The 26,126-nt window shown below is 42.5% G+C and overlaps 1 protein-coding gene across 5 annotated transcripts in view; it reads right to left on the bottom strand.

Moving 5' to 3' along the window:
• Positions 1–26,126, bottom strand: part of TIAM1 (TIAM Rac1 associated GEF 1) — a 317,485-nt gene that overhangs the window by 192,546 nt on the left and 98,813 nt on the right. Inside the window, exon 1 of one of the 5 annotated variants that reach the window (XM_088481652.1) lies at positions 25,333–25,488. The exons of the other annotated variants lie outside the window; for them this stretch is intronic. The gene's annotated coding sequence lies outside the window, so the exon portion shown is untranslated. Of the gene's footprint in view, positions 1–25,332; positions 25,489–26,126 lie in introns of those variants that run through there. 5 annotated transcript variants of the gene reach the window in all.

The following is a 26,126-nucleotide window of genomic DNA, read 5'->3' as shown; positions in this document are numbered from 1 at the left end:
TGAATGTGCTGCAATTAATTACAATTTAATTTAACTCACCATAAAATAGTAATAGCATTGTTTTTAATCAACTTCTCCCTGAACAGTTTATTTCTAAAACAAATATAAAAAAAACACAGCAAGAAGTAGAATTAACTGCTGGCTTTGTAATAAAGCTCAGAACATCACAATCTTTCAAAGCTGTTGTCCACAATTAAAAAAATCTCCAACCTTATGTAACAGAGAAGCTCTCTGCAGCCCGGGCTGCCTTGTTTAGAAGAATACTGACATTTTCTTTATCGCTTGCGGTTTGGCACTCTGGATAAATTCCTTATTAAATATATACTCTATTCAGTATTGGTCGAGGAATGTTAAGGTGTATGAACCATCCATCTGTGACAAAAGTGTGCCGAGCTGTAACGATTTTAGTGAAGCAAAGTCAGAAAAAAGCTGCCATATAGGAGTTGGCCAGGGTGCTGAAACAGCAAGAAACAGTGCGAGCTAATCAGAGATAGCAATGTGTTCTGTCATTTAGCAGCAGCCTAGAGAGGAGAGGGAGTCAGGGACTGAGCAGGGTCATGTCTGAGGCTGACAGAGAGTGAGAGACAGCCTCCAACAAACCCATGAAGATGCCCTTATGCTGCTGAAATATACACATGTGCCCCAGTCCCAGGGACATGCTGCTGATAATGCTTATGGAAGCTGCATTACAAATCTCTCATGCTCCTGCCCTTCCCAGTACATCCCAGTGGCCGGGCCCCAGCCAGCTGCAGGGCAGCAGCAGTGGGGGTTGTGGTGACATTGGTGAGATGCAGGGGCAGTTGTGAGAAGCAAACGGGGGTTTGTTATAAGATGCAAGGGGCTTTGGTGATATGAAATTGCTCCCGTGCGAAGTCGCAAGTTTATAGATATGTCAATTTATGGACACAGTGCAGTGGAGCAGTGGTTAGTATTGTTGCCTCACAGCACTGAATTCATAAGTTTGATTGCAATTAGGACCCCATCAGGAACCTTGATGTACAGAGTTTTTTGTTCTTTCAGTGTTTGCATATGTAAGTGCTAAGCCGGAGTCAATCAATCACTCGCGAGTGAGACAAGCTGCCATGGAAACCAGGCCCTGCTCCACTTCCACTGCGTAATACTGAGTCACTGACCTGTCATCACCGTGATTTCTGCACAGGGTATTGCCCAAATGTACCAGAGCTACCACTAGTAGTTACTAAGCTGGTAGAACCAATTTGGTCCTACAAAAGGTTCCAAACATAACAAATATACAGCTGAAAAAGGCCATAGCAAGTTCCAGTCAAATCAGTATTTGTAAAACAATCACCGCCTACGAAATGTAAACAATCACATTATTTTAGACCTTCAGAGAAAAACATCACTAGATGCAACTTCATTGCAAATGAACATTTTAGGCTGACTGACATTCAACATTTTTGCTACATCACAGGATTTAAGTCAATTATTGATTGCTAAAGGTTATGTTGATGTACCTTCAGCCCGACTGGCATACCAATTACAGTTGAGAATTACTCCAAGAAAATGAAATAAAATGCCATCCATAAAATAAATTATATAGAGTCAGAAAAAAACAGTTTGTGCTGTGTTTGATGAATGGACCTCTACTGCTGGCGCAAGATACTTAGTCTTACAGATGTGTCCTGCTAAACCTTTGCTGCGTACGTGGCAAATCGCGCCATGCATGATGCAAGGCATGCGCCTGCGAGTGGATACGCGCACTGCGTTCGCACCCGCGACTCCATAAAATTGCATTGTGCAATCGCAGTGCGCGCCGTAGCATACGCTGCTGCAGGTAAACGCATGGCGTGATGCGTGCGTACGTTTAGCAAGGATGTAAGAGGACACATCTGTACATGACCCAAACAAATTTTGGAGTTTTGGTCTGGTCAGAGTTCCTTATACAATGCCTGTGGAAAAATGAGTTTAATTTTTTCAAAAATAAAACGACTCTAAAGTGTCGCTCAAAAATTTGTTTGCCACAATAGTCACAGATGGCCCAAATGTGATGATACAAGCTGGAACCCTTGTAGCTGCCTAACACCAGTTATGGCGAGAACACGGCCGTCAGACCGCAGCTTGCGACATTCACTACAAAAAGAGCGCAACTGAATATTTTCAATCTACAAAGCCCTCTTCATTGATAACAATGGCTGATCCGTCCTCTTGTACTGACCACGTCGACCTGCCTAATACAGATGACTGTGATGATGAGGAATCTGACACCTGTAAATGACAGTTCAGCTGAAGACAAGGGACATGGGCTTAACCTACAGAGATAAACAATAAAAGTTTGACCTATCAGATAAGCAAAATATATCCCACTCTCTGGCGCTATATCAAGCACAGCATTATGTGAGTTCCATAAAACGGACTCTTTCCCCAGTAGATTGGTCCAATTCTTTGGATCTATTGTTAGCTAGACCTATGGGTGGCCGGGGGGTAATTTCTCTCCATTATAAGATTCTTCAGGTTCATTTATACCATTCTAAGATATGTACAGGATTATCTACCTGGTGTACTGTATTTCCCCATATTACCATGGAAGGCCTGTTTCGCTCATTCCTCTATTCTCAATCAGTGCTCTCATCCAGTATGTAGAGAAATGTTTTATAACATTAATCACAATGGGTATCTTTCCCCTCACCGCAGGTTCCTGATGGGGATTGTCCGATACTAGTGTTTGTACTAAATGCGGGGCCTCTGATGCAACTTTTATACATTGTATGTGGGATTGCCCCCTTATACGTAGATTCTGGTCATCGGTCAATAGATTTGCATCTAGGTATCTAGTTAGTTATGTTCAGCTATCGGCGGAATGGGCGATTTTGGGTATCTTACCACCATCTGTTTCAGGTAGGGGAGATATAATCAATAATAATTTTTTACTATCAGCTGTGGCTCGTAAATGTATATTGCAGATGTGGACCCATGCAGATTCCCCATCTGTTTCTCTATTTTGGGCTAAATTATTTTTTGCTTTTCAAATGGATTGGCTAGAGACCACACTGCATAAGGAGACTAAGGCCCTCATTCAGAGCCGTACGCTCTGAGCAGAGCGCACGCTCTGAATGAGGGCCGCCCTCCATGAAAATGGAGCGTCCTCCTGGACGCTCGTATAGCTGTGGGTCACCACCCACAGCCTATACGAGCGTGCATTTTGATGGCCGCGATGGTCTTGACCATCGCGACCATCGAAACTGCGAGCCGGAGCCTGCGGTTGAGGTTTTCAACCGCAACCTCCGGAGTGATTTTGGCTCTATCAGAGCCAAAATCACTCCCACTGACATCACTAGTGATGTCAGTGGGCCGGCTTCTGAAGGGAGGCACGCCCCCGGCACGCCTACCAAAGGGGGCGTGCTGTCAATCAACATCGACAGCACGCCCCCTTTGATCAGACACAACGAGCGAAGGACTTTCCTTCGCTCGTCGCGTCTGGCGCATGCGCACGACGGAGCTCCCTCCGTCGTGCGCATGCTAAGTGCAGAACATCGACCCACTTGCGAGCGGACAGCCGCTCGCGAGTGGGTCTGAATCAGGCCCTAAGACAGCTGCTTTTTTCCAGCTGTGGGAAGATCCTTTACGTTGACCTTACGACGCCAAATACTGTTTTGTATAAAACCCAGATTTTGCTGGATGATCCACCCATTTCTTTGTCTGTTACAGGCTGAGATGGGATCTGTTTTTTGTTTTTTTTATTGGATAATTTTTGGGGGGTGTGCCTGTCATGTCTAGATTACTTTGACTAATATATGCCATTTTTTGAGAAGGAAATACTTTTTTGTATTTATACTGTAATATTTGTATATTACTACCTTTAATAGGTTTCTGTTCTATTTATTACTTACCATGTTCTTTGATATATGTGTATAATATTATTGCTCTGATGAATAACAGAAATAAAAAAAAAAAAACAGATAAGCAAAATATAAACGTAGAGGTCTCCCACGAAAAAAAATTATGCAGTTCTACAAAACTATGTGAATCCCGAGAAGGGAAAAGGATGATCACTAATAGTGAATTGCAAAAATAAAACAGAAACTGCTAATTTGTGTATGGCAGATACTGTTCTTGAGTTTCCCATGTCCAAATAAAAAAACGCCTAACAAAGGCCTTCCTGTACTATGATTTTCTGACTCTTAATCAATAAAACTACCATCCTATGAGTCATAAGACTTCTCACTCTATTGATAAGTGTGTGGCAGATTTATAACTCATATTGACTGGAAACCTTACTCGCAAGACATTAATATAGATATTTCTTACACTACTCAATATATTGATTACGGCCCAGACACAGGTCTCCCTCTTCCCCTCAGTTTCTCTCTTGATATGGAATTACGGTAGTAGAGTGTTTGGTCTGATCCAACATCTCCACATGACACCTCTGTGGACCAATAAGGTGTTCCATCCCGAAGTTGTCCCCAAGCACTTTATCTGTTCAACCAGACAAAACATTAAGTTGCTTCATAACTTTGCCCCTCTCCGAGTATTTCCCAAATTTTGTGACCTCTGGAACATGTACCGTCTTCCCCTCTAAACATTTTTATAAATATATCCAACTCTGCCATCTTTATACATCTCTTTTTGTCTCTCGGTCTTGGCCGTCATATACCACTCTGGATACCTTTTACTGCTTTAGATCTGAATCCAGAGGTCTCATATGATCCCTTTATTGTCGGCTGATTGCCCACAATCAGCCCCCTCCCCAAGGAACCGCATGACTTGGCCTGGAAGAGGGATGTTGGGGAGACTCTGGAGGAATGGACTGAAATTCAAAAATATGCTGCTAAATCTTTCAATTGCATAGGAATTAAATAGAATACTTATAAAAGGTCTCTAGAGGTGGTTACAAGTACCAACTCGCCTTCAGGCCAATTTTCCTCAGACAACTAATAGATGTTGGAGGGGTTGTGCAGAGGAGGGCACTGACCCACCCCCCTATCTCTTCTCACCCTTCTTTTTGGTCTCACCTCCACAACTCCCACCACCCTACTGTCGAAGCTGAATAATTGAGTGAGACAAGTTCAGTTTAAAATTTTATCGCAGCAACGCCATCTTGCGAATGGCCGCAAGACTCCATGTTGGAAATGAGATCGCAAGACACCATTTTGTGTGGTCAGCATTCATTCAAGTTATAACCCAGGAGCGAAGAACAGATGGCAATGTTTTTGTTTACCTACCAAGGGCAACGGGAAAAACCAGCTGTCTGAGTAGAAGTAAATAGGAAGAGACAATGGGTATTTTTACATACAAATTGGGAATCCTTGGATGCAGATAAAGTACAGGAGGCGTTACCAGAAAGACCCCGGCTGTTAGAGGCAGGGAAAGTCATTGTAATTTTGTCCTCATTCATTTTGTATTGCCTTTTCCAATTGTGTCACATCTATCCACATTAATCATTTGTTTATAAACTAATTCCTGCACCCACTACTCACATACCTCTCCTTTATATATCACTTTTGGAGCTGCGCTCATACATTAGCAGCACTGTTCTTTACATGTATTTTTGAACATTTAACAACTTTAATCCACACTGACTCTATATCTCACTGTCTCTACATCACACAGCCTCCACTCCAGTTTACATCTCAATTATTACCTTGTCCACAGCATGAACACCCTTACTTCACACAACCCCCATATTCTATGTCCACATAATCCTCTACTTTATCCGTCCCTCTCTTCCCCCTCCTGTTTCCTCCACTTGCTGTTCTTCCTTTTTTTCTCTCATCAGTCTGCTTCCAACCCTCTGCTTCTTTCCCCCACTTCTCCTATACCTCCACTCTCAACCACCTCCCTCCATGGTCTTGTTACCCCACTACTAAGCCCCATTCCCTCCTCGTTCTGTCTGTCACCTCCAGGGCTGCCAAGAGAAATTCTGGGCCCGGGTACTGCAACATCCTGTGGGACCACATCATGTATGGCTGCACCCATTTGTGAGTGGGTCTAGCATGTGAGATGCACCCACTCACAGGAGCATGGCATAGCACCCAGCAGCTGGAACTAAAGTAGTCACTACTGTATTAGGATGGCGGGACAGTCCCATAATAGCTGCATTTCTTGTCAGGCTGTATATAGATGCTAAAATGTAACACACAAATTAAAGTGCTTCTACTTTACTTTGTACATCTCTCATGTAAATAACACAAACAATCTATTTTCTATCATAGAGATAGATGTATGAAGGACTTAATTTTTACATAACATCAGGTCGTCTTATACACACACATTCCGCAGCACATATCCTAACCCACTGCTCCATGCTCCTTCTTCACTATCTACCCCTCTGTGTCGCCCCTGTCTGTCTGCCCTTCCCCTTTAGAATGTAAGCTCTCACGAGCAGGGCCCTCATCCTCACGTGCTTCTCCTCCCCCTACTTATAGTATAATTTACTCCTAACTCCCTACAATGGCACCTACCACCTGGTTGCTCATGTCCTGCTGCTTGTGTTTTGCAGCTGAGTTTATAACCTTGTCCTTGTCCTGCATTGTTTTGTATTACTATTAACTGTTTTTCTTGTGTGCTCATTTATGTACTGTGTAAGGCGCTGCGGAACCTTTGTGGCGCCATATAAATAAAGGATAATAATAATAATAATAAAGTCTATTTGAAACAACCTGTTAATTGTGTCGTTACATATGCTCCTCCTCTGGGAACCAATGAGATCAGCAGGAAGTTTCCCCTTTGTCCTGTTTCAGTCTGGGGGGGAATAAATACATGTGTCCAAACACTGGTTTGCAAGTTCATGCTGAATTTTGGGTGAACTGAGGATATCTAGTCAGAAGTCTATCTCTGGGTCCGGAGGCGCAGCGTATGTATAACCGTACTTGGTCTGTATTATTTCCTTTTACGCCTAAATTATGTATGTATAGATTGCGTGTAACTGACTGTACTTTTACCTGAATAATACTTGTGCATTGGAACCACAAGATTCCACTCCTGTCTTTATTTGCGGTCATACTGCGTACGCAATTAGCGTTGTGTTTAGAGGTTTATAGGCAGGTTTTGTCTTAGAGGTTTTTAGGTAGGGTTTTGTCTTAGAGGTTCTAGGCAGGTGAATCTTAGAGGTTTATAGGAAGGAATATATTAAAAGGTTTATTTACAAATTTAACAGTGGGGGCTCATCAGTTTATCACACTATCTGATACACGATAACACTCCGTCAGTCCTCTCTCAGCAAAAGGGTGGAGGCGCCTTTTGAAAGACGCATTAGTCTTTCATTACCACAGTGTTGCTGAGAGCGTACTGCCGGTTATTGTGTAGAGGAAGCGCTGATCAGAATCCAGGGACAAGAGAGGAAAAAAAAAAAATAATAATTTTTTTTTCTCTGTTGATAGAACCTTACGTTTAGAGGGGTGCCGCAGTATTGAGTATGCGGCTGAGATGCATTTTTGCGTACGCAGTTAAAAAGTAATTATACGCTTGTGTGGTAGTCGCATAATTGTGTATGCGGACGGTCGCACAATAAGCGTATACGCACTTCCGGTTCTGCTGCCACATGTTTGAACAAAGCCATTGAGGTTTACATTTTTTTTCTATCTACCAATATCTGGGTAAACGTTTATTTTCTGCGCAGAGAAAAAGTGTGTAACAGTAAGTATGTGTTGGACAGTTAAGGGTATCATATGATCCTTAAGGGCTAGGTGCAAGGGTTAGCACAGAGCAGGTGTATGGTTTGTTATTTTTGTTAGGGACCGGCTCTCAGTGTGACTGCAGTGTTCAATAAAATTTGAGCATTGTAGTTGAGCCGCACTAGGTGTGATTGTGACCTGAGAGATAATAGGTGAGCGTGGCGCATCTAGAAATTTCGTCCGTAGGTGAGCGTGGCGCATCTAGAAATAACGTCCGTAGGTGAGCTGGCGCATCTAGAAATAACGTCCGTAGGTGAGCTGGCGCATCTAGAAATAACGTCCGTAGGTGAGCGGGGCGCATCTAGAAATTTCATCCGTAGGTGAGCGGGGCGCATCTAGAAATTTCGTCCGTAGGTGAGCGGGGCGCATCTAGAAATTTCGTCCGTAGGTAAGTGAAAGTATCTTGATTGTCTTTCACCAGTTTAAATTTTTATTGAAAAGAGTAGGAGTTGTCTCAGAATGGGAGCCACGCAAACAGTAGAAATGTTAGGCAATGATGTGCTGCTAATGGAGGTGGATCAGCCCGTCGTATTATACATACTATATATGGTTTAATATGACGAGAAAGAGTGTTAGACCGTTTCCCAGAACTGGTAGTTTTGATAAAAATGTGTTAGATAATGTCCAGGATCACATCAGTATGGTGCGATCCCGAGAAAAAGATTAAGTATTTTGAATGTTTAAAAAATATGGCAGCATGAAGGGGATGCTTGGCTTAAAAATGTGCAAACGACGCAAACTAGCGTTGCGAACGCATTGCCAGAAAATACATCCACGATGCTGAGATGCAATATGGGCGAGCCGCAAATTGGCGCGCATGTGCGGCAAAGTAGCGTCGTGGAGAGTATTGCCAGCAGTTCACGCTCACCTCCCCCACCTTATGTGGATGGAGGTGCAAGTACGGTTACCAAAAATACCAATAAAAAATGTAACAAGCAACTTGTACCCTCTCTTAAGCAACCATAAAGAAAGTGTTTATGATATGGATGATGAGCCTATTGTAATGTCTGCCATTTCCCATGCTGTGCAAATGATAGATGCTGCATCACCTCAATCACGGGTGGTGCCGCCATCTCCATCGGTAACAGCAAGGGAAGTGTTAACACACTGTGCACCCATAGAGGAAGTTGTTAATACCATACGTAGCAGCAGCAGATTAAACTCCCAGCCAGGTAACCAGGTCAGAGGTAGCAACGCTGCCGGTCTGCATCCCATTCGGACAATAACTGTTCCGAATGGAAATGCAGATGCAAACGGTGTAGTACCCACGAGGGAAGTAGTAATGCATTGTCCATGGACAAGAGCAGAACTGAATTCCATCATAAATGATTTCCCCAATCCCAAAAAGGAACTAGCCAAATGTCAAAGATTTTTGAGAAATTTGGGTAGTTCTCATGACCCACTAATAAAGATTGGCATGTAGTGTTAAGGGCCTGCCTGCCACACAATACCGGCGTGACAAAATTTATCACGGACTGTGTATTGGATGGAGACGTTCCCTTAACAGACCAAGTAAACCAAGGTAACATTTCCCGCATTGTGACTCAATTGGGTGTATATTTTCCAGTAGTAGTTAACTGGAACAAAATCTTTACAATTAAGCAAAAAGAGAGTGAAACCGCAGAAGAATAACCGGGCTCTGCAGGCTATCACCCAGTACACTGGGATAGAAGATATTAAAGATAGCACTCACCACAGGGGAATGATAGTCACGGTACTCATGGACGGTCTGAAAGACGATTTAAAGACTCGGGTTCAGACCTCACAGCCTGGCTGGAGGAGACTTACAATAGATATCCTCATAGAGTCTGCCATAGAACATGTTAAAAACATCTCCAAAAAGAGAGAGACCCAGAGCGAAAAACTAATGGCTGTCAGTATACAAGCTCTGGAAGGAATGACAATAACATCACAGCCAACCGACACACCTGCACCCACACACACACCTGCACCTGAACAATTACACGTCCTCACCAATCCCACACCACAGCAAACACATCCTTACCCCACATATCATACACAACCACAGGTCCCATACTCATATCCCCCGCAATATCCTTACCCTCCCTATCCTTACCCATACCCACCACCTTTCCCTCTTGCTCAAATCCCACAACAATCTTTTCATCCACCCCGTTCAAAATTATGTTTTAACTGTCACCAAGTGGGACACGTAAGTAAGTACTGCAAAGTGAAGAACACCACACCGGAACACGAGTTTCCCATGGGTTCATAGGTAAACCCAGTATCTTCTCAACCTATCAATGGATCTGTTCTAATGTAAAATGTGGATGATTTATTGTTGTATTTTGGGTCATGTTTAAATGATATTAAACTGTTGTGCTTTATCTCCCACTCATAGGACACAAGGTTGCTAAGGATAAACGGCAGCCATGCCAGGCTGAGGTCGACTACTCGGAAAACTATCCAACACAGCGGCACAGGCATTATTTAGAGCAGTAGCTATTAATAACAAGATTTAATTGCAGGAACCTGTATGCAGATACTATATCCCTAGAATTATTAAAAATGATAGGGGGACTTATTTTACAGGTGACGTTTTCAAGAACATGCGTAAGATGTTGGGTAACACCACTAAGATTATCCCAGACTGTCTTTTCCTTTATTTGCCCCCCTTTGAGATACTGTTCAAACAGGCAGCCTCATGTGAAAAATTGATAATGAGGTTACTGTGCAGGGTCTCACGAAGATGAATGAGAATAACCGAAAATGGAAGTGTTATTAACTAACATGTCTAATGCAACCTGTCATGATGTCAAATCTGGAAGAATTTGTTATGATCCAAATTTTTTTTAGCTCAGGTTGTTTGACTGATCGGTGGAAAGGTCCGTATCTGACGATACAGCATCCTCAAAGGGTGGCCAGGGAAGATACGTGGATCCATTCCGCTCACTATAGGGAGGTTAACAAACCGGTGGAGATACAAGGCAGAGACAAGGCCGATAACGTGGACCTGTCGATTGCGAGCGTGTGCCGGAAGGATTAAAAAGGTGACGGTGAGATATCTGAGCTAAAGAAATGTGTAGATCAGTGCTTCAAGCAATGGAGTGGTCTGCTGTGGTCATCCTAGTTCTTTTTTTTTCCCAGAGTTTTATTTTTTTGTTGTCATGATGATCTGTTTGGGGATGCTCGGTGTCTGTGATGGGGGACCAATAAAGGAGATGTGAGCTGATGGCGGAGCTGATGGAGTGGAGTCAGGAGGAGGAGTGCTATACCAAATCAGGGGAGTGCCGGTCCAATTTCAGTACAGTAAATTGTTGTGAAAATGTGAATAATAATAATAAGGAAGAACTGTATTTCAATCCTGAGTTATGACGTAGTGTATAACAATGTAGCCTGAGTTTGAGTGGTCGTGCATGGATATAACGTTTATGTTGTTTTAAGTCATCTTAGGTAATGCAGTCCCAACCCCTTCCAAGGCTCTCCTTATAGGATAGGTGCATCCCCACATCTTTCCCATGATCCCTTAAGGATCCGCGGTGTGCGTATAAGGGCAGTTTTATGTCCCTCCCGGAGACGCATTATCTGAATGGTTCAAATGACCATACTGTGTCATACCATAATAACATTGAACGGTATATTCTCATGCATGGCTAAACAGATTCAAATAGCAGATTGTGATAGCATGTTGTTTGCTATCAAAGGGTGGACTGTCGAAGCTGAATAATTGAGTGAGACAAGTTCAGTTTAAAATTTAATCGCAGCGATGCCATCTTGCGAATGGCCGCAAGACTCCATGTTGGAAATGAGATCGCAAGACACCATTTTGTGTGGTCAGCATTCATTCAAGTTATAACCCAGGAGCGAAGAACAGATGGCAATGTTTTTGTTTACCTACCAAGGGCAACGGGAAAAACCAGCTGTCTGAGTAGAAGTAAATAGGAAGAGACAATGGGTATTTTTACATACAAATTGGGAATCCCTGGATGCAGATAAAGTACAGGAGGCGTTACCAGAAAGACCCCGGCTGTTAGAGGCAGGGAAAGTCTATTTGAAACAACCTGTTAAATGTGTCGTTACATATGCTCCTCCTCTGGGAACCAATCAGATCAGCAGGAAGTTTCCCCTTTGTCCTGTTTCAGTCTGGGGGGGAATAAATACATGTGTCCAAACACTGGTTTGCGAGTTCATGCTGAATTTTGGGTGAACTGAGGATATCTAGTCAGAAGTCTATCTCTGGGTCCGGAGGCGCAGCATATGTATAACCGTACTTGGTCTGAATTATTTCCTTTTACGCCTAAATTATGTATGTATAGATTGCGTGTAACTGACTGTACTTTTACCTGAATAATACTTGTGCGTTGGAAACACAGATTCCACTCCTGTCTTCATTTGCGGTTAAACTGCGTACGCAATTAGCGTTCTGTTTAGAGGTTTTAGGCAGGGTTTTGTCTTAGAGGTTCTAGGCAGGTGAATCTTAGAGGTTTATAGGCAGGAATGTATTAAAAGGTTTATTTACAAATTTAACACTACTTTTCTCAAGTGTCTCCAAGTTGTCTAATCATTACCCAAAACTTGACTGTTTTGTACTTGGTTAGTTTCATACTTGCTACTCTTTCTGCTTGTGTATTTGAATCAATACTAAGTTAATTATTTGATTACCTTTGTCATTGGAGTCATCTGCTGTTTTTTTCCTTAATGCAATCACAACCTAGCATTCATTTATGTTTTATAAAGAAAGAGGCTAATTTTCCATTGAAGGCTAACCATTTTCATGTTGGGTTACTTGAAAAATTACAAAGGTCTGATTGTAAAGATGTTTACGTTCATTAATACTTGATTGCTATTTTAATTACTATGTCATGCATATTATGGTTTTGCCAGTCTTCAAAAGATTAAACTTGGCAACTTTTTTTTTTTTTTCTTTTTAGGTGAACAAACAAAAATATCATATTTTAAAAAGTGTGGAATTTTAATTTATTTATTTTTTTAAGACTATAATCACAATCCTGAGTTTAATCCTGGTAATCTCAAAAAAAGACTGGGATATTTTTTACCGTTTACAAACGGTTCACCAAAACTTTGTACATTGATATTAACAGAAAATTATGATATATATATATATATATATATATATATATATATATATATATATATTTTAGAGATGAGTGTTTCAGGTTTGACTTCTGTGCTGAACCGCTCATCACTCATACTGTATATTGTAAACAAAGACATGGCATTACTGAATAGGGGAGCACCGAAGTGTTTATTAGGCTTGTAACACACATTATACATTCTATAGTGTATATATATATATATCTCCTTAGACAAGAGAGTAGCTGCCAACACTCAATACATAAAAGCATATAAAAAGTTAATTCCCCATTCAGGTAAATCCCGATAAGCTACCATCAACCTTATTACCAAGTCCTAATACATAATGGAATTATAGCAACAAATTAAGAATGTGTGACTAAACAGATATTAACACACTGTTTTGCACTACACTCCCTATCACAACCTCTTGTGGTTTTCTTTTGTTTGTTAGTTTCCCAATTGTCCCCAACTGACATTCATTAGTCTCAGAGTTACTGAATGCGTCAGGAGGGACAGGTAGGTTTTATCCTCGTACTCCATAGAACACTGTGATATATTTGCTGATCCCGCAGTCATTATTTAGCCCTGCTCCTGTCTGATGAGGTGATGGCATTACGCTAACAATTAAGCCATCAACACTACATTAAAGTGCATGTCGCTTTAGGCACATTGCACAGACCTCCTCAGAGATCTTCAGCCTTTTGCATTAGGTGTCAAAATGTCAGTGTTCAGCTGAGACTGCAAACGTAAAGGCCTTTTCCCGAAAATTTCTCTGCTTTCTCAAGTGGCTGCGTTCTGTAGTGTTTCTATGGAGGAGAGTGGGGGCAGAAATTGCTAGGTAGTGTATATCATTGTCATTAAGGGGGAGATTTATCAAATCTTGGGGAGAACTAAAGTACCAATCAATCCATTTCTAACGGTCATTTTACAGGCTGTGCTATTAGCAACTCCTCCACTTTATCTCTCTCCAAGAATTGATAAATCCCCAAAAAGTACACTGGCAATAATGCATTTGTATATTCTGAGTCTAGCATGGTGGTGAATAACAGGTCGCGCACAAGGTCCCATAACACTGCATCTGCAAACTTCTAAATGTATAAAATAACAAAAGACGCCACAACTAGGGGCAATGGTTAGCACAGCCCAAACTGCAATGACGGCTAGTCACTACACTCACATACTACATAATAATATCGTGAACAATTACTTTGTTACTGTAGCACCAAATATGCACAACGCCAGTAATTGCAAACAGTGAGCCTAAAGAGCATAATTACACGTTAGGGGACTGCAGGTGGGCTTCCCGGAACTAAAGGCCCCCATACATCAGGAATTGATTGCAGCAATCGTGCAATTTGCAATCAATTGTGTATAAAAACCTTTTCCTTTTTCAATCGATTGCAGAATTGCCACAATCTGCAATCGATTGAAAAAGGGAAATGTGTTTATACACAATCGATTGCAAATTGCACGATTGCTGCAACCAATTGCTGATGTATGGGGGCCTTGACCTGCAAGGTGGAAGAGGATGGCTGGCACAAATATGAGTTACACAAAGAGCTTTCTAAAATGTGTTAGTCCCAGGGCCTGAAATCAGGTAGGAAAAAAAAGTAAAAATAAATAAATCTAACCCACTTATCATCCAGACTTCTGAAGCAATCCTGGCTTCTTGTCCGGTATGGCAATCAATGTATAGACCAGGTAACAGCAGGACAATATTCATGTAATTTTTCTGGCATCAGGAGACAACTCACTCTGCACATAAACTAATAATACGTGCAGCGGTTACATAACCCGTGTCCTGGGAAGTGTTGGAGAAAAAAAAAAAAACACAGAGCCACCTGCAGAGACATCCCAAAGGTATTACAAATAATGTCAACATGTGTATCCTAATTAAGAGTACTGTATGGTATACGATGTGTTTGCTTGTTTAACCTGTCTGCTTCTAGAATCTAGTACCACAAGAACCAAAAAAAAATCAATCATCCAAAAATATAAGCCATAAACTGGTGCAATCTGCAAAGAAAAAATAGCAGCTCTCAAAACCAAAGAAACAACGGATCTAACAGCTAGGAGCAGCAGTCTCCAATCCCACAGACCCATCACCCAGGAACAAGTCTCCAATCCCAAAAACCCATCACCCAGGAACAACAGTTTCAGATCCCACAGATCTACCACCCAGGGACAAGTCTTCGATCCCACAAACCTACCACCTAAGGACAACATTTTCTAGTCCCACAAACCTACCACCTAGGAACAACATTCTCTGATTTCACCAACCCATCACCCAGGGACAACAGTCTCAGGTCCCACAGATCTACAACCCAGGGACAAGTCTCCGATCTCACAGATCTACCACCCAGGAACAGCAGTCTCAGGTCCCACAAACAAGTCTTCGATCTCACAGAAGTACCACCTAGGGACAAATTTCTTCAATTCCAGACACCAATCACCCAGGGACAACAGTCTCAGATCCCAAAACCTACCAGCTAAGGACAACATTTTCCAGTCCCAACCACCTACCACATAGGTTGGTGATATCAGAGATTATTGTTCCTATCACCCAAGGACAACAGTCTTAGATCCCACAGACCGACTACCAAGGGACAACAGTCTCTGATCTCACAGACCCACAACACAGGAACAACGATCACAAATGCCACAGACCTACATTCAAGTGACAACAGACACAGATCACATAGCCCTACCACCCAGACACAACAGACTCATATCTCACAGATCCAGTTGTATAACCTTCAGTGCTCATGTAGGAAGAACAGTCACAAACACAGTACTACGTAGGGACACCAGTCATCCCAATGCCCTACCAAGGCACAGTAGACACCAATCCCACATATATTTCCATACACGCACAGTAAAATGATTGCTTTAGCTTCTAGAAACCCACAAAGAAACAATATTCTTGATCCTATAGACCTGACAAAAATAAGCGCAGCTCGCAGGCCTACTTAAGAGACAATAACTAATGTCATCAGCAGCACAGATTCTTTATTGCGGGTAATAATCCAATGTGCCCTTTAGAAATTCTTTTTAGAAACTAATGTTTGGTTTTGCCTCATTCTTGCCTTAATGAACAATGACAGTAAGTCATGAGCTCAATACGCACTCAGCAAGGAGTGTCCCCAAACAGCTGTTGGAATGTCCATAGACAGCTCCAGTCCAACAAAGCTGTCAAACCCACCAGCTAACCTGTAAATATGTCTACACAAATATATAAGAGCCGCGCAGACCAACTCTAGAAATGCAGCATAAGTGTAATACCACAGAGTAAAATAAAAACATGAATACTGGGTCAAAAGATAAATGACAATCATCGGTTTAATATATCAAAAGAGAAATATTTGCTATATTGATCTAAAATAAAAAAAAAATACAATAGTAAATACACATATAAATACAATGGTGTATTGCTAAATATGAGATCTCAAGATAAGAGATACAATGTATCTGTATTTCAATAATAAAACCAAGTTTCAAAAACCAGCCTTGAGATTCTGTAGTGATAGTCACTTGTGAGAAAAAAATATAAAAAGTAATCCATTTAATATATAGTGGTCACTGCAAGGAGGATATATTGCAACATGGAATCTTGTGTGAAGGAAAGAGAAACCAGGGTTATCCTGAATAGAAGCAAGGGAGCCGATATAGATATTAAAGGAACTCCTTTATAAATGTTCATGTCCCGGAATTTTCCAGTTGATTATCTATTAAAATAGTAACTGTATATAATGAGTTTACCAGTGTCATCAACCACGGCAACTGCCGGGTACTATCTCACGCTTCTTGAATGAAAAGCTGCAGATCTATGTGAGCAGGGCCGCTTATCCGAGCGTCCTCGGGCTGTGCAGAGAGCAGTACTTCTATGAGCAGCTGTATGGGACCCGGCCGAGCTTGTAAAGGAATGAGATGGAAATGGGTTCAACTGGGTAAGTAAAAACCAGTAGGTGGAGTCCTTGACGCGTTTCGTAACACCCACGTGACTTTCTCAAAAGGTATGACTTTTGAATCTGTGAGGAGACCTGGAAAACATGCACTGTATGAGGTCCTGAGGACCAAAGATTTACCCAGAGACAGCAGTTCCATATCTTATAGATGTACCTAGAGACTGGAATTCCAGATCCCATAGATGTACCCAGAGACAGCTATACAAGATCCCATAGATGTACCCAGAGACAGCTATACAAGTTCCCATAGATGTACCCAGAGACAGCTATACAAGATCCCATAGATGTTCCTAGATCGCTATACAAGATCCCATAGAGTTTCCTATAGAAATCAAATCCTGATCCCATAAATCTACCCAAAAGACAAAAGATTCCAGTCTCACAGATGTACTCAAAGACACCAGTTCCACCTCCCGAAAATGTACCTGGAAGCAATTCCAGACTTTGCAGAAGTACACAAGAGTTATCACAACAGGATACTAATATTAGAAGAAAAACACACACACATTACAGCACACCAGTATAGGTCAGTAAAAAAAGGCTGTATTCCGAATGCAAATAACATGCAGACGGTTAATTAGGAAAATATTACTGCAAGCACCTGCATAGGGCGTCTCAGAGGACTGTAGTATTTGTTATTTTGCAATAAACCACAAAACAACTACAGTTTATACATCCAAAAGACAATGGGTCAAATGTAATAGGGTGAGAGTTTAGAAAATGCGACAGTATAGCAGTAAACTCGACCAATGTGAGAGGTTACTGCTAAACTTTCACATTTTCTAAACCCTCACCCTATTACATTTGACCCAATATAGCAGTTAGACAACTATATAACCAGTACTTCAATAGTACCTACAGCAGCAAGACTTCTCTCCATAGTAAACAATAATGTCATTTTGCACACCGACACCTGATTGTCAGCTAATGTATACCAATACCAGATTTACTATAGAAACAAACATCTATATTTTCAAATTATGTACAGGTCTACCCGTTTTATGTACTTACCCTTAGAAGGTATAAGCACTAGATGGAGAACTAGCTCCTAGCTATCTAAACATTTCCAATCAAAGTATTCCAGATAATTTTTATTATCATTTATTTATATGGCACAACAAGTGTTCCGTAGCGCCTTACAGAGTACATAAACAAATAGCTTGATTTAAAGTACAGAACAATACTATACAGGACATGGATAATATACATTGCTACATTTGTGACCATAACACCCAGATAAGCAACAATGCAAAGCAACCAAGTGTTAGTTGCCCCAGTAGAGAGTAAGAAGTAGATGAAAGTAGAGTAAGGAGAAGCACAAGAGGGTAGAGGGCCCTGCTCATAAGCGCTTACATTTTAAAGGGGAGCGACAGACAAACAGGTGTGGCACAGATGGGGTAGGCAGGGACGAAGGAGTATGTAGCAGCAAGTTAAAATGAGAACTGGAAGGCTTTGATGAAATAGTGGGTCTTGAGAGCCCGTTTAAGGATTGAAGAGAGGTGGAGAGTCTGATGGGAAGCGGGAGAGAGTTCCAAAGGTGGGGAGCAGCGCGGGCAAAATCTTGGAGGCGGGAGTGGGAGGAAGTAATCAATTGGCATGAGAGGCGGCGTGCATTTGTTGAACGAAGAGGGCGGGCAGGAGAGTGAAGGGAGATGAGATCCGAGATGTAAATGGGAGAGGAATGGCTGAGGTGCTTTGTAAGCGAGTGTGAGAACCTTAAATTGGGTTCTGAAAGGGAAGGGGAGCCAGTGGAGAGCTTGTAGGAGAGGGGAGGCAGATGCAAAGCGTTTTGAGAGGAAGATGACCTGAGCAGCAGCATTGAGGACAGACTGGAGAGGGGAGAGAAGGGATTTGGGGAGGTCAGATAGGAGGAGGTTACAGTAGTCCAATCTGGAGATGACCAATGAGTGTATAAGGGTTTTAGTGGTATCCTGGGTGAGAAAGGGTCTAATCTTGAAGATATTTTTAAGATGAAAACAACAGGACTGCGAGAGATTCTGGATATGTGGTTTGAAGGAGAGGGATGAGTCCAGGATAACTCCAAGGCAAAGCACTTTGGGGCTAGACGAGATAGTTGTGCCATGAATTGATAAAGAAATGGTGGAAAGTGTGGTTATGTTGGGGGTGGGAAAATGATTAGCTCAGTCTTAAACATATTAAGTTTAAGAAATCACTGGGACATCCAGGAAGAGATGGCAGAGACAGTTGGAGACCCGAGTGAGGATAGAGGGGGAGAGGTCAGGGGTGAAAAGGTAGATCTGAGTGTCATCAGCATAGAGATGATATTGGAGGTCAAAAGAGCTGATGAGTTCACTTAGTGAAGACGTATAGAGTGAGAAAGGGAGAGGTCCAAGAACAATACCTTGGGGAATACCTACTGTAAGAAACTGTGGGGAAGAAGAGGAGTCATGAGAGGAAACAGAGAAGGATCAGTCAGAGAGGTAGGAGGATAGCCAGGAGAGGGCAATGTCACGTAGACCAAGGGAGTGAAAGATTTGCAGAAGGAGAGGGTGGTCCACAGTGTCAAAAGCAGCAAAGAGGTCAAGGAGAATGAGTAGAGAGTAGTGGCCCTTGGATTTAGCAGCAAGGAGGTCATTGCTGACTTTTGTGAGGGCAGTTTCAGTGGAGTGGAGAGAACGGAAGCCAGACTGAAAAGGGTCAAGTAGGGAGCAGGAGGAAAGAAAGGAGATTGTAAACAACACGATCAAGGAGCTTGGAGGCAAAAGGGAGGAGAGAGATGGGACGGTAGTTGGAGAGAGTGTTAGGCTCAAGGGTAGGTTTTTTAAGAATGGGGAGACAAGAGCATGTTTGAATGCAGACGGGACAGTGCCTGATGATAAGAAGAGATTAAGGAGGTGGGCAAGATGGGAGCAGGCAGAAGGAGAGAGGTAGCGGAGACCACTGGATACCTAGCAGACCGGCCAGATTCCACCGATGTGGAAACACTAGATGCACCAAGTGCAAACATACAAATAGAAGAACTTTAGCTATAGACATCATAGGCGATAAAGAACCATATAAAATCAAAGATTTCATCAATTGTGAAACAAAATAAATATGTAATATACATGAGATATGTGGGACGCACCAACAGAAATCTGAAAATACAATTTCTAGAACATCGTAGAAACATTATAAACAGAGTGCTAACCACCAGTGTTTCAGGTCACTGCCACAGAGTCCATGGGGGTGATCCCAAATCACTTGAGATTGTGGGAATTCAACATGTTTCTGCCACTCCCAGAGGTGGTGAAAGACTCAACCACCTGTGTCGACAGGAGATTTATTGGATCTTTAAAATTAACTCTTTCTATCCAGTTGGACTAAATGAAGCTATGGAACTCATTACCTGTATGTGGTTCCTGGATCGTGTGCTCACCATTGGGGGAGACAGGGTCCCCTTCACCCCTCTTGTGACGATACACGATCCTGATCCGGAATGGGATTGTATTGCCGGCTGCTGTATAGCCGCCGGTTCAAATCCGGACAGAGGCTGGCCGAAGGGAGGAGATCCAGACAGCAGAGGTAAGTACAGCTAACCCTCCCCTCTCCCCACCCTAACCCTCCTTTAGGGGTGCCTAACCCTAACCAACCCCCTAGTGCCTAACCCTAACCTCCCCCCTTTAAGTGCCTAAACCTAACCCCCCCCCACCCCTTAAACCTAACCCTCGTAGGGGGGTGCCTAAACCTAACCTACTCCAGGGGGTGCTTAACCCTAACCCTTCCCAAGGGGTACCGAAACCTAAATTCCCTCGGGTGCCCTAAACATAACCCTCCCCCCCACGGCTAAGAGGACGGACGCCCGTACTTACCTTGTTAAGGCCCGCGTCGTTCTGCATTCCGGCGTCGGGATGACAGGCGTCGGTATCTTGATGCCTGTCATAAATCACTAGCCGTATATGGAAAAGATTTCTGGACTGCACAACCTGACTATATATACACTGGGAGGTGCTACCTGATGAGACTAATTGCAGGCTTTTGTCTGTTTCTGTGCCATAAATCACTAGCCGGCATTCCAGCGTCGGGATTGTGACCGGCGGATGTATAATTATATACCCTGTATCTTTATATACTATTTTTTATTCTTTTTTATCATATTTCTCTCTCTATTGCCCATTAAAATCCCGATTCCTGCCTCTAATTATTGTCGATCTAACTAAAATGAATCAGAGAGATCTATATTATCTGACCAAAAAATATATATCCTTTTTTCCTAGATAGTGATTATTCAAATTACAATCTATTAGGATAGGTATATTATATTCATTACTCGACCATCTAATAACCGAGATGGTTTCTTCTATGTACTGTAACAGAACATAACCTTTCCTATAAGAATGTTATAACTGCACCAAAGTGGACATTTTTCAATATTAAAATAGATGTATCCCCTGATACATCTTTATATTTACTTATTTTTTTATATACTTTATGGGGATTGTAGCTATACTAAATAGTTAGCCAAATAATTATTTTTTGGAGCACTTCAACATTTAGATATAAACACGCTTTCAACGGATATGTGTTATTTACTTTCCTCGTAGTGTACGTTTACAATGTTTTATCATTAGTTAGACGTGTTATATTATATTTCGTCTGTATGTTTCTTCAAGATTGGCCAAAAATTGTCGATCCTATTTAGATGTTAATGAATGAAATATTGATTTACTAATTACAAGACCGTATCCTGTGTTTTGTATTTACATTACATGACCACACCCTTCTTAATGTGTTTATTATGTTAATTACCCTTATACTTTATATCCAATTATTTCCTTTCCTTATTCCTTGGGTTAACCCTATTGACCAATCAGAGGACATTATTGGTCCGTACCACGTGACCGATGTTTACATCATGTGATCGGACTATTCAATCATTTTTCGATTTATACTCCCTACGAGCGGTTACTACAAGTCCGCATCATGTGACTAATGTTTATATCATGTGTCCGGACTCTCCTCCAATTGTGGCTGAGTCTATTCCGTATCACATTACTTATATTCACATCATGTGGACGGAACATACGTTTTTTTTTTTCAACGCTATCCTTATGTAAGGTAATTAATAAGAGCACTTTTGTTTTTTTATTAGTTTTTATACTTATTGATGTTTTCTATATGAATAATAGGATTGTCTTCCAAAGTTATATATTATTACACGCGGCTTGATAATTCAAGGGTATAAACTCCCTCATCCAAGCAGCATGAGTTACATTTGATTCTGAAGAAGCTGAGAGCCACTCAGCGAAACACGTTAGCAAAGGACTTATCTATTTGTTGGATACCAGGATTGGAGCCCCTGCACTGCACTTTATTCCAAGAGGACCAATTTCACTCCTCTGTGATCGGATCCAGCCTAGGACTCACCTTGACCTGGCAATTATGTCTATTCCACAACTGCGTCCTTTATAATACAAGGATATTAATATTTGCAGTCCTATATTTGGAGCTATACCCTGGGACACTAACCCTACTTAAATGATTGCTCAAAACATTTGCTGCTGATTTTTTATGTGTGTTTTTTATATGTGTATTTTTGTGTTTTTCATTTATATGTGTATGCTTCATTTATTCACCTTTTAGTTTTAATAAACAATATTAATTGATGATCTATCGAGCCGCATGCTTATTTTTCTTATTGATAGCGCTGTATTAGTAATTTTTGATCTTTTATTAGATGGAGAACTGACAAGAACTGTACAATAGGCTATGAATTAAAGATCTAGGGCAGGCCTGGCCGACCTGTGGCTCTCCAGCTGTTGTGAAACCTACAAGTCCCAGCATACCCTCCCACCGTTTAGCTGGAAAAGCAAGCTGGGACTTGCAGTTTCACAACAGCTGGAGAGCCACAGGTTGGTAGGGCATGAACTAGGATCAACTGAACATTGTGTTCCACCAATTTGTAGTCTGGGAATCTTTCCCCTCCTTAATGAACCACCAGGCTGCAACTGATAACACACAGGCGGTCAGCAAATAAGTTAGGAATATAAATACTCATTTGTAAGACATGTTTATGCATAAAGTTAAAATCTAACATAAAGCCATAAAACCACTATGCCCATCACTTCATATTATCATCATCATTATGCTGTAAATTGTGCCAAAATAATTACACAGTGCATTACAGCGAATGCCTGCAGTTTAAATTCCTCAACACAAACACATGCACACAAGGGTCAATTTCATCATAAGCCAATTAATCTACCGTATGTTTTTGGCCTGTGGAAGTAAAGCAGAGCACCCTCGGGGAACATGAGGAGAACACGCAAACTTCACACCAGTAGTGTGGACACCCCAGCCCCGGCCATGCTAATCACTGTGCTGCCCAACTCACATGTATTCATTATCACAGGGGGCAACAACTTCCAGGAAAGATTTAGGGGTTAACCCACTTACTGAGCTCCCCCAGAAAACTATAGAACCCACTTACTCAGCCCCCCCCCCCAAAAAAATCTCCAACTTTAACTACATCCCCACTGTCTCCTGCCCCCTTCAATCAGCTTGTGACTGCCGCCTTTTCCCTCCCTTACTGCCTATGACGCCCACCTCAAAGACTTCTCCCATGGTGGTCCAAACCTATGAACACTCTCCCTTGTTCTATTAGACTCCGTCAACCATCAATGCTTGAAATGCTCCCTCAATACTCAGAGAGCCTACTGGACCCTCGGCCCAATCCCTCTTCCCTTTCCCTCATATCTCCCTTTTAGAATGTAAGCGCTCACGAGCAGGTCCCTCCCTGCCCTTCTTTCATCCATTCCCCTTAAGCTCACATAGCCAAGTGAATAGGGATACACATGCAATTATGCACATGTATCGCTGGTCATTTAAGAAACATTTAGCATTTATAATCCACCATGCATGTCTTGTGCCTACAGTGTTGTGGATACGTACAACCTGGTAACCGTTGCACAGTGCCCGCTGACAGAGGGAAAGGAGATTTCTTTCCACCATCCCTTTGAAACCACTAATGAAGTAACATTATGTAGCCCAGTGCAATTTCTTAATTGGTTGCAGGTGAAATAGGAAGAAATATACACCTTATTCATCTTACAGATACAGACTCTCTCACGCCATTACCATCATACGGCCTATACCGCACTATGCGGGCGATTGTGGTACCAGACGCAGTGGCGTCCGTGTGTGTCTTTTAAAAGTCGCACGTCTGCGACTTTGCGCTCATATCGCTGCAAGTTCTTCCCTGGTGTACAGTCGCGTATATTAATGTGCAAGGACTGAGACGCCGACTTTCAGCGTCCATATACAATGAAATGCCGCTTGCCGCGTCCTCAGATGCAACATCAAAACTTGCACCAGTCCTATGGCAGGTGCAGATTATCCATCCCATGTGAATGACTCTTTACGCAACCCATCATCAGCGACACTCCCATAAGACGGATCAGGAACGGCCGATATAGGCACCATGCACCTGTCACAACCTGTGCAGTTCCTGGGGTGTCGCTCTGCTCTGGTGCTTCTAGCACACTTAGCCGATTCAACAAACTGCTGAGATACAGACCAGTGTGTGCTAGAAGCACCAGAGCAGAGATCGACACCCCAGACAGGAGAGAGGAACTGCACTGGTTGTGACAGGAGCAGGGTGCTAGAATGAATACTACAATACATTTTCTGCACAAGCAGAAGGAAAAGCTATCGCTTCACTCCATCTGACATCGGCTGAGGGTCAGACTCAGACTCAGATCCTAGCTCTCCTCTATGACTGCAGTGTATGAAGTAAGCTCATACAGAATAAAGCGCCTTATGCTACTACCACAAAACAATGATTGCCCACAGAGCCACAGGCATCACAGAGTCACACAGCCAGTGATCCTCATTACTAACCAGTGCTCCAAAACCTGTTCCCTGACAAGCAGCAGCTCACAGCACAGGCAAAGCCAGAAACTTCTTATCTGTGCCCTAGGACCCTGACACTTAGCGAATGTCTTCTCTCTCCCATATACACAATGTACGTACGTAAGAACTAGGATTCCCTGAGCACATTTTACACAGACAATCCCAAGGAGGCACCCTGGTCAGTATTATATCTAGTACACCCAGCCTGACCTGACCTGACCACAGCAAGTCCCCCTTCTTATAGCAGTGAGACCACATTCCCCGCTCTACCGCCATACACATGCACTGCACCCGCGGTTCTCATGGTTTTCCTCCACAGAAGTGTTTACTATGTAATAAAAAGTGATACACAGCTACGGTACTTATTGCCCTCTACTTTTACTATACGCATGATAAGCATGAATGCTTTCTGTGTGCACTAGCCTGACTTGTGCTACATGTACACTATATTTTCTATTAAAGCTCTGATGTGTGTCCTAGAGCACCTTGTGCAACAGTAACAGATAAACATTTGCAATCCATGGATACATTTAAAAAAACAAAAACAAACCCCAGTAATTGTCACAGGATGCAGAAATGTAAAATGTGTAACATACAGGCAGAGGAGCACACAGCTCTAACAATACAGCACATAAAGAAGGCGGATAAACTCTGTACAGCACATGGAGAAAGTTAGGATCCAGCAGTCACACACTGCATAGAATAGCGCATTTACCCGGCACAAAGTCCCCAGCAGCAGATAGATCCCTTCCACCACACAACACAAAGGAGGGTATAATATTACAGCCAGATGTACAGCATGTGGGATAGGGGCTGTGCGTTACCTTTCTCAGTGGGGCTCATTGCTTGTGATCTTCGCTCTCTCCTTGTCCAGCAGGTAAACCCATAAAACAGCCGTGCTGCCCCCAGACCTGTACCCCAGGCCTAGCTATAGGTGCTATACAAAAGTCTTACTTTGCTCACTTCCTTGGAGCCAAGTAAACAGATCACAGAGCCTATGGCAAATCTCTCCACCCCTCCTCTCTCTCCTCCAGGAGAGCATGAAAAGACAGGTATCGCTTTCACTGGGGATGGAAGGGGGGAGGGAGCTGTGTCAGAGACAAAGACAGGCATATAGTACCGGACAGACGACCCTGCTCTTCCCATATTAGGGTTTGTCCCCAGTAACCAATAACTGAAAACAACTCATTACATCCACACAAACCTTCCAGGACAATGGGCGGAAAGACATGTGTTACAGCTTTCAGCTCTGCCAGAGAATGTGCCCAGCACCAAGGCTTCCGTCACCCATAGATTACACTCACAGTCCATGGTCACTTTTCTCAGGAACAGATACCAAAGCAGAGCCCCAGCATTTGTGCCCCTATCCACGTACAGTATGTGTCACTTTATATCCTCCCCATTCACGTCTAACAACTTCACTGGCTGGAGAATGAGATATAAAAGGCTGCTTAATGTCACTAAGAAACTAGTGTAATGCCCTGATCTATCCATTGCTTAGTGCTCTATACCCCATGGCTCGCCAGCAGGGACCAGCACCATAAAAGCTTGCGAGAGATTGGTTAATAGAGGCTGGCGGGACATGCTGAGACTTGTAGTTCCACAACAGATGGAGGCT

Source organism: Taudactylus pleione, unplaced genomic scaffold (genome assembly GCF_031769625.1).
Source record: "Taudactylus pleione unplaced genomic scaffold, aTauple2 ptg000276l, whole genome shotgun sequence".
Taxonomy (NCBI): Eukaryota; Metazoa; Chordata; class Amphibia; order Anura; family Myobatrachidae; genus Taudactylus; species Taudactylus pleione.
This window is presented reverse-complemented; position numbering and strand designations above follow the sequence as displayed.